Here is a 9,527-nt window from a genome sequence, read left to right as displayed (position 1 = left end):
TTGAGGCGCAGATGCCATCTGTTTTTCTGAAATCAGTCGCTATAATCAAATCCCCGACTATGGTCTTCATTTGCTCACATTACCCGAGCGAAATTAGTTGGGTCGATGAGAGCACTCCAACTAAGAATATATATGAAGATTGGGGAGATGGAAGATTTTCGATCGAGAACCATTGTTTGCGTTGCATTACCCCGTTCAATGGTGAACTGTATGCAATAGCTGTGGACAATTTTGAGTCCGGAAGAATAGTGTGCACCAATGTACAGTTGCAGCAGCGCACGAGCACTGTCAAGATGGAGACACTAATTTCATTTCCACAACTTGGAAATGACAAGTTCTATCTTGTGAAGTCGGATGGTGATCTGCTGCTTGTGTTGTTGCACAACATGCTTTTGGAGGACCAACCATTGGTGTACCGTGTGGACACTCAGAGCCGCTCTCTCCATCCGGTCAGTAACATTGGCAGTCATGCCTTCTTCGTGCATTATATCTGGTGTATCTCCGTCGACACCAGAGTGCACCCGACACTTCGACCTGGCTGCATCTACTACGCCGATTTGGGTTATATCAGAGAGTACATTCATGATACAAAGGCCTAGGATGAGTGGCCACGATATGTGGATAGACTGCGAAACTACGGTCTGAGAAATGAACACAGGCCATACCGTCTGGAGGATGTATTGGCTGCACACTGCAGACGGAAGGAGTTCAATGAATATTTTCTTGGGATAATGCACGAATGGGGCGACGAAGAAATATATGAGCAATGAGGAATCTTCTTGTTGGCCATACATTGCATGCGTCTTGTATTTTTTCCAGCTTAGTTTGTCGTGAACATTAACAACATTATTGGCTGCTTTTGACTGTTGTATGCAGTTTATGTATTATACTTAGTTTTCTGATTATGCTGCTGTGAATTTATCATATACTAGCTTCTAGATTTGCTGCCATATTGGGCAAAAAACGAGGGCCAAAAGGCAGAAATAGAAGCTTCTCTAGATTTGATACTAATTAGGTGAAAAAAGGCAGAGAGAAGGAGGCGGAAAAGGTACTCTTAAAAGGGAAAATGCCAATTTGGGCCGAGAGAGACAAAACCCAGCTCCTGCTCACGTGCAACCAAACGCTGTCTCGTCCTGTCCCACGCGGTCCCTTTCTACCAGCCCCACGCGACGCGGGCCCACACGACGCGGCCCCACACGTCAGCACGGAACGGTCAACTTAACGGATTCCTGCTGTCGGAGCTGCTTCTGCAGGTTTCAAACAAGGACTTGGGGAAAACTGAGGAAAAAACTAAGGAGCTGGGGAAAACTGAGCACAACTAAGGAACCGAGGGCACGAAAATAGAAATCCCTAATAAATAAGGCTTAAATAACAAGTATTAAATAATTGAATTTTTATTAAAAATATAAATTTCATTTTATATTTTTATTGGGTAGAGTTTACTTTTCTAAGAATTTTGATACCTTATTTACATTTTTCTGAGTTATAATGGATTTTCTACATTTTTTATAAAGTTTCAGTAATTATAGAATTGGAATTAAAATAACGAAAACGGTTTGGTACCGTGGTGATGACCCACAAGTATAGGGGGTGTATCGTAGTATCTTCGATAAGTAAGAATGTCGATCCCAACGAGGAGCAGAAGGTGTTGACAAGCAGTTTCGATGAAGGATTCACTGTAAATGCTCACAGACAAGTATTCAGGGGGTTTTGATGTAACAGATGAATAAAGTACGAGTAAGTAAAGTGCGAGAGTAACAATTGCAGCGAGTGGCCCAATCCTTTTTAGCACAAAGGACAAGCCGGTTTGTTTACTTATAATGACCAAACGTTCCTGAGGACACACGGGATTTTAGTCTAGTGCTTTCGCTACATACGGCTAATTAATCTTCATTGTTTTGATAAGTGTTGTGTGGGTGAACCTATGCTAATGTACCGCCCTTCCTAGGACCAATACATACTTGTGATTATACCCCTTGCAAGCATCCGCAACTACAAGAAAGTAATTAAGATAAATCTAACCACAGCCTTAAACTCTGAGATCCTGCTATCCCTCCTGCATCGATATACCAATGGGGGCTCAGGTTTCTGTCACTCCGGCAACCCCGCAATTGGCAAACGAGTACAAGATGCATTCCCCTAGGCCCATAAAGGTGAAGTGTCATGTAGTCGACGTTCACACGACACCACTAGAAGAATAACACCACAACTTAAATATCATAACATTGAATATTACTCAACCATACTTCACTACTAACATTTAGACTTCACCCATGTCCTCAAGAACTAAACGAACTACTCACGAGACATCATATGGAACATAATCAGAGGTGATATGATGATGAATAACAATCTGAACATAAACCTTGGTTCAAAGGTTTCACTCAATAGCATCAATAACAAGTAGAAATCAACACCGGGAGAGTTTCCCCTATCAAACAATCAAGATCAAACCCAAATTGCTACAGCGGTGACGATGTGCAGCGGTGGAGACGGCGGTGATGATGATGAAGATGATGATGATGGTGATGGAGATGATGTCCAGCTCGATGACGGTGACGATGGCGTCGATTTCCCCCTCCGGGAGGGAATTTCCCCGGCGGAACTCAGCCTGCCGGAGAGCTCTTTTCTCTCTGGTGTTCTCCGCCTCGCAGAGGCGGCTGTGGCCTTCTGCGACTATTTCCCCGGGGCTTAGGTTTTCGGGACGAAGGCATACGCGAAGAAAAGGAGGCGAGAGGGGGTTGTGGGCCCCCTCCTCACAGGGCGGCGCGGCCAGGCCTTGGGCCGCGCCGGCCTATGGGGTGGGCCCACCTCAGGTCCCCTCTTCTCCCCCTTCTGGCTCCCTTCGTCATCTGGAAAAATAGGATTTTTCATATAATTTCTGTCAGCTGTTGATCTTCCGAAATATTGCATTCTGACGGTGCTTTTTCCAGCAGAATCCTGGCTCCGGTGCGCGATCCTCCAATAATCATGAAACATGCAAAATAGATGAAATAACATAAGTATCATCTCCAAATATGAAATATATCAATGAATAACAGCAAATTATGATATAAAATAGTGATGCAAATTGGACGTATCAACTCCCCCCAAGCTTAGACTTCGCTTGTCCCCAAGCGAAACTGAACTCGGTAAACAGGACCACATGTTTATGGAGTGAGGAGTCGATAAATAAAATACGGACAAGAAGCTTCACATTCATTCACACAAGATATTTTAGTAAACAACTTTCTCATATAATTCAACTTGAAACAAGTACAAGGTAATCACAAATAAAGGTGCATAAGTAATCATAGTTGGTGATGGCAAACTTCGTTCTTGGTCAAAGAACAGTTAGCAGATTATACTTATCTATTGAGCAGCGATCTCATGTTAAAGTTTATATGGCACAACTTGCATACTCAATCATAATAACCTCCTCATGATCATTGATAACTTGCAAAGCTATATTCATTCAGATAAAACTTGTACTAAACAAGGAAGAATAAAAGACATGATGAAGCAAATCACAATATAATGGTTTGATCACAACAACTCAAATGCTTGCTTAAGATGGAGGGAAATAGGTTTACTGACTCAACATAGAGTAAAAGACAGGCCCTTCGCAGAGGGAAGCAGGGATTAAATCATGTGCTAGAGCTTTTTCAGTTTTGAAATCATATAAAGAGAATGAAAGTAACATTTTGAGAGGTGTTTGTTGTTGTCAACGACTGGTAGCGGGTACTCTAACCCCCTTGCCAGACAAACCTTCGAAGAGCGGCTCCCATTTTATTTTTGGTTGGCACTCCTTCCAACCTTTGCTTACACAAACCATGGCTAACCGAATCCTCGGGTGCCTGCCAACAATCTCATACCATGAAGGAGTGCCTTTTTATTTTAGTTTTATTATGATGACACTCCCCCCAACCTTTGCTTACACAAGCCATGGCTAACCGAATCCTTCGGGTGCCGTCCATCAATCACATACCATGGAGGAGTGTCTATTTAGGTTAATTAACTTGGGACTGGGAATCCCATTGCCAGCTCTTTTTGCAAAATTATTGGATAAGCGGATGAAGCCACTAGTCCGTTGGTGAAAGTTGCCCAACAAGATTGAAAGGTAAAACACCACATACTTCTTCATGAGCTATAAAACATTGACACAAATAAGAGGTAATAAATTTTGAATTGTTTAAAGGTAGCACACGAAGTATTTACTTGGAATGGCAGGAAATACCATGTAGTAGGTAGTTATGGTGGACACAAATGGCATAGGTTTTGGGTTAAGGTTTGGATGCACGAGAAGTATTCCCTCTCAGTACAGGTCTTTGGCTAGCAAGGTTAATTAGCAAGCATAAGAGTCGAGGGAAACAAACAAATATACATGTGATAGAAACAATCATGCAACTTCCTTGTAAGCACAAACAATTTTAACTTCAGAATAATAAGCTATGAGCTAACAAGAAAGAAAGATAATGAAACAACTACATGTATTTCTCTTTCCTACTTAAACCTCAAAGTTTTGTTGCTATTGACCAATGCTAAGTTTGCCAAAACCAAATAGATTTATTTAGTGCTCCCAAAGTGGTACCAATACTAATAACAAGATCAATCATATAATAAGGATTGCAAACTAAAATAAGATGTGCAATATGTAAATGATAAGACTTCTCATTAATATTCCATAACGATAACTCACACCAAGGGATACATAGACAACTAACTAAAGGAGAGATACTTCCACGCTGCAACCCATCTTATATGATAACTTCCCTACTCATGATATGACACTACTTGATAGTAAAAAGTAAAAGATAGTGATGATGTGATACCGCGGCACTCCCCCAAGCTTGGAACAAACCAAGGGGATGCCAATACCGATGATGAATTACTCCTTCGGCGATGGTGGTGATGAATTCCTCCCGCGCTTCTTACAGATCTCCTTCAGCTTTAGCTTCTCAGCTTGGCAACTCTGCACTAAGACTCGAAGAGATTCATTGTTATCTGAAGTTGGCGGCGGCGACCTTGTGATGGGTATCGAGTAATATTCCAGCATTCTACGGAGTCGGTAATTCTCCTCCTGGAGTATCTCCACTTCTCTTCTTAATGCCCGATATTGACCACAAAACACATCAGTAGTCCGCAGAGCTTCTTCCAGCACAGGGAAAGAGTCGAGGCCAAGAGCAGATGGTAAGGGTCCCTGCAAGTTATGAGAGAAAGAACGTCGAGTGTCAACAGATCCCACGAAGATTTGCTTGCTCTCAACAGCTTGTTGCTCTTGTTTTGACGACACCCTTTTCACTTCTTCCTTCAAAGGCCCTTTGCCCTTGTTGTCGGAGGCCATGGTGCTTTAGATCAAAGACAGATCCTGGCAGAAATAACTCAAAACAAAACACGTCGAGAAAACGATCTACGGACCTCCAGGGGTCCGGGGGATTATATAGAATAAATTTTTATGTCATAAGGAAAGTACCAGGTCGAACCAGAGTCAGAAAGAGGCGACGAGGCGGCCAACTCATAGGGCGGCGCGGCTTGGCTGGGGCCCGCGCTGGCCTATGGGGGCACGCCCTCGTGCGTCTCCTCCACTCCGTTTCGATCTCGTAATTTTTCATATTTTCCAAAAACAGCAAAAACATTGTTCGGAAAGTAAATCGCGAACTTTTTATTACCAGTACTGTTACCTATTCAAAGTCGAGTTCTGGCGGACTGTCAATTTGTCCTTTGATGAAAGCCTCCGGTGTTTCCACTCGAATAACATCAACATCTACATTGTAAGAATCACCTAAGATATAATGCTTGAGTCTTTGTACATTTACCACTTGTGTGACATTGCCTTGGAGAGAGCTAATTTTTATTGCTCCTGAACGATACACCTCCTCAACAACATATGGTCCTTCCCATTTCGAGAGTAATTTCCCTGCAAAGAATCTGAGACGAGACCGATACAATAGGACTTTATCCCCAATATTAAATTCTCTTTTGATAATCCTTCTATCATGCCATTTTTTAACTTTCTCTTTAAAGAGTTTAGCATTTTCGTAAGCTTCACTTCTCCATTCATCTAGGGAACTCAATTGCAGCAACCTCTTATTACCAGCTAGTTTAGGATCTTTATTTAATTCTCTAACAACCCAATAAGCTTTGTGCTCTAGTTCTAAAGGTAAATGACAAGCTTTTCCATAAACCATTTTATAAGGTGACATTCCCATGGGATTTTTATAAGCAGTTCTATAAGCCCATAGTGCTTCCTTCAATTTACTAGCCCAATTCTTTCTAGTTTTATTAACAGTCTTTTGCAAGATAGATTTAATTTCTCTATTTGATAGTTCTACTTGCCCACTAGTTTGAGGATGATAAGCGGAAGCAATTCTATGATTAATGCCATATTTAGCAAGAGTTTTTCTAAAACCACCATGAATAAAATGAGAACCTCCATCGGTCATAATATATCTAGGAACTCCAAATCGAGGAAAAATAATATCTAAAAGCATTCTTAAAGAGGTCTCACCATCAGCACTTTTTGTAGGTATGGCTTCCACCCATTTAGTAACATAATCAATAGCAACAAGTATATGAGTGTTACCTTCTGAAGAGGGAAAAGGTCCCATGAAGTCAAATCCCCAACAGTCGAACGGTTCAATAACAAGAGTATAATTCATAGGCATTTCATTGCGTCTGGAGATATTACCAACCCTTTGGCATTCATCACAAGATAAAATAAACTTCCTTGCATCTTTGAAGAGAGTTTGCCAATAAAAACCTGATTGTAGAACCTTTTGCGTGGTTCTATCTCCGGCGTGATGTCCTCCATAAGCACTCCCATGAAATTTACTCAATATCTCCTGCTGTTCATATTCGGGAACACATCTTCGCAGAATACCATCCACTCCTTCTTTATATAAGTGTGGGTCATCCCAGAAATAATGCCTCAAGTCATAAAAGAATTTCCTCCTTTGCTGAGCTGAAAAGGTCGGAGGCAAGTACTTGGAAACAATAAAGTTAGCATAATCAGCATACCAAGGACTGTCTCGCGAGCTCACCTTTATTACAGCCAATTGTTCATTTGGAAAACTATCATTGACAGGAACAGGATCATAAGAAATATTTTCCAATCGAGACAAATTATCAGCAGCAGGATTATCAGCACCTTTCCTATCTACAATATGTAAATCAAATTCTTGCAACAGACGCACCCATCTAATAAGCCTTGGCTTAGCATCTTTCTTTTGCATAAGGTATCTGATTGCAGCATGATCAGTATGAATAGTAACTTTTGAATCAACAATATAAGATCTAAACTTATCACAAGCAAAGACTACAGCTAACAATTCTTTTTCAGTAGTAGCATAATTTCTTTGAGCAGCATCAAGAGTTTTACTAGCATAATGAATAACATTCAATTTTTTATTTACTCGCTGTCCAAGAACAGCGCCTACAGCAAAATCACTAGCATCACACATAATTTCAAATGGTAAGTTCCAATCAGGAGGTTCAACTATAGGAGCAGTTGTTAAGACTTTCTTTAGATTTTCAAAAGCTTCCTTACAATCATCATCAAAAACAAAAGGTACATCTTTTTGAAGAAGATTAGTAAGAGGCTTTGAAATCTTAGAGAAGTCTTTAATAAACCTCCTATAAAACCCAGCATGACCAAGAACACTACGAATACCTTTAACATCCCTAGGATAGGGCATCTTCTCAATTGCTTCAACTTTAGCTCTATCAACTTCAATACCTCTCTCGGAAATTTTATGTCCCAATACAATTCCTTCATTAACCATAAAGTGGCATTTCTCCCAATTAAGAATAAGGTTAGTTTCTTCACATCTCTGCAAAACTTTATCAAGGTTCCGCAAACAATTATCAAAAGAATTCCCATAGACAGAAAAATCATCCATGAATACCTCTACAATACTCTCGCAAAAGCCATGAAAAATAGCAGACATGCATCTTTGAAAAGTAGCAGGAGCATTACATAAACCAAAAGGCATACGTCTATAAGCATAGGTTCCATAGGGACAAGTGAAAGTGGTTTTCTCTTGATCCTTAGTTTTAACAGCAATTTGTGAAAACCCAGAATAACCATCAAGAAAGCAAAAAATGAGTATTTTTGGATAACCTTTCTAACATTTGATCAATAAAAGGCAAAGGATAATGATCTTTCTTAGTAACTTTATTAACTTTACGGAAATCAATGCACATTCTATAACCTACAACTACTCTTTGAGGTATGAGCTCATCATTATCATTAGGCACAACAGTCATTCCTCCTTTTTTAGAAACACAATGCACAGGACTGACCCATCTACTATCAGCAATAGGATATATAATACCAGCTTCAAGAAGTCTTAATACCTCATTTCTTACCACATCCTTCATCTTAGGAATTAAACGACGCTGAGGTTCAACAACAGGCTTTGCATCATCTTCCATATTAATGGCGTGTTGGCAAATAGAGGGAGAAATCCCCTTCAAGTCATCAAGAGTGTAGCCAATAGCATCTCGGTGTTTCTTCAATATTTCCAATAACCTTTCTTCTTCAAACTCTGTAAGCTTAGAACTAATAATAACAGGATATATTTTCTTATCATCAATATGAGCATATTTAAGATTATCAGGTAATGGTTTTAAATCAAAGACAGGATCTTCCTTTGGTGGCGGTGTTGTACCCAGATCTTCTACCGGTAAATCATGCTTAAGAATAGGTTGACGGAGAAAAATTTCATCAAGCTCATTTCTTTCTTCCCTAAAAACTTCACTCTCACTATTCTCCAAATGTTGCTGCAAAGGGTTATTAGGAGCGAGAGCAATAGATGCACACTGTTCAACTCTAAAATCATTATTAGGTGAATCAGCTTTATAAGGAGTTTTGGTAAATTTAGAGAAATTAAACTCATAAGATTCACCAGCAAATTTAGTCAAAATTTTCTCTTTCTTGCAATCTATAATAGCTCCACAAGTATTTAGAAAATGTCTACCAATAATGATAGGACAATATTTACTAGCAGCAGAACCAAGTACCAAAAAGTCAGCAGGATATTTAATCTTACCGCATAGCTTCCACATCTCGAACAATACCAATTGGAGAGATAGTCTCTCTATTAGCCAGCCGAATTACCACATCAATATCTTCAAGTTCATAAGAACCAATTTCGTGCATAATCTCCGTGTAAAGCTCATAAGGAATAGCACTAATGCTTGCACCAATATCACATAAACCAAACAATGATCTCCAATTCTAACAGATAGCATAGGAACACTAGCTTTCTTAGACTTATTAGGATGTGAAACAATATTAGAAGCATCTTCACAAAAAATAATATGACCATCCTCCACATTTTCAGTCAGAAGATCTTTAACTATTGCAACAACAGGTTCAACTTTTATTTGTTCTTCAGGTTCTATAGGTTTCTTTTCACTTTTATGAACCGCACTATTTATAACAGAGTACTCCTTCATTTTAGCAGGGAAAGGAGTTTTTTCAATATAAGCTTCAGGAATAACATGATCCACAGTTTCAACTACAACACATTTATTTATAGATGAAT

This window comes from Lolium perenne, chromosome 3 (genome assembly GCF_019359855.2).
Source record: "Lolium perenne isolate Kyuss_39 chromosome 3, Kyuss_2.0, whole genome shotgun sequence".
Classification (NCBI taxonomy): Eukaryota; Viridiplantae; Streptophyta; class Magnoliopsida; order Poales; family Poaceae; genus Lolium; species Lolium perenne.
Note: the sequence above shows the minus strand (reverse complement) of the source record.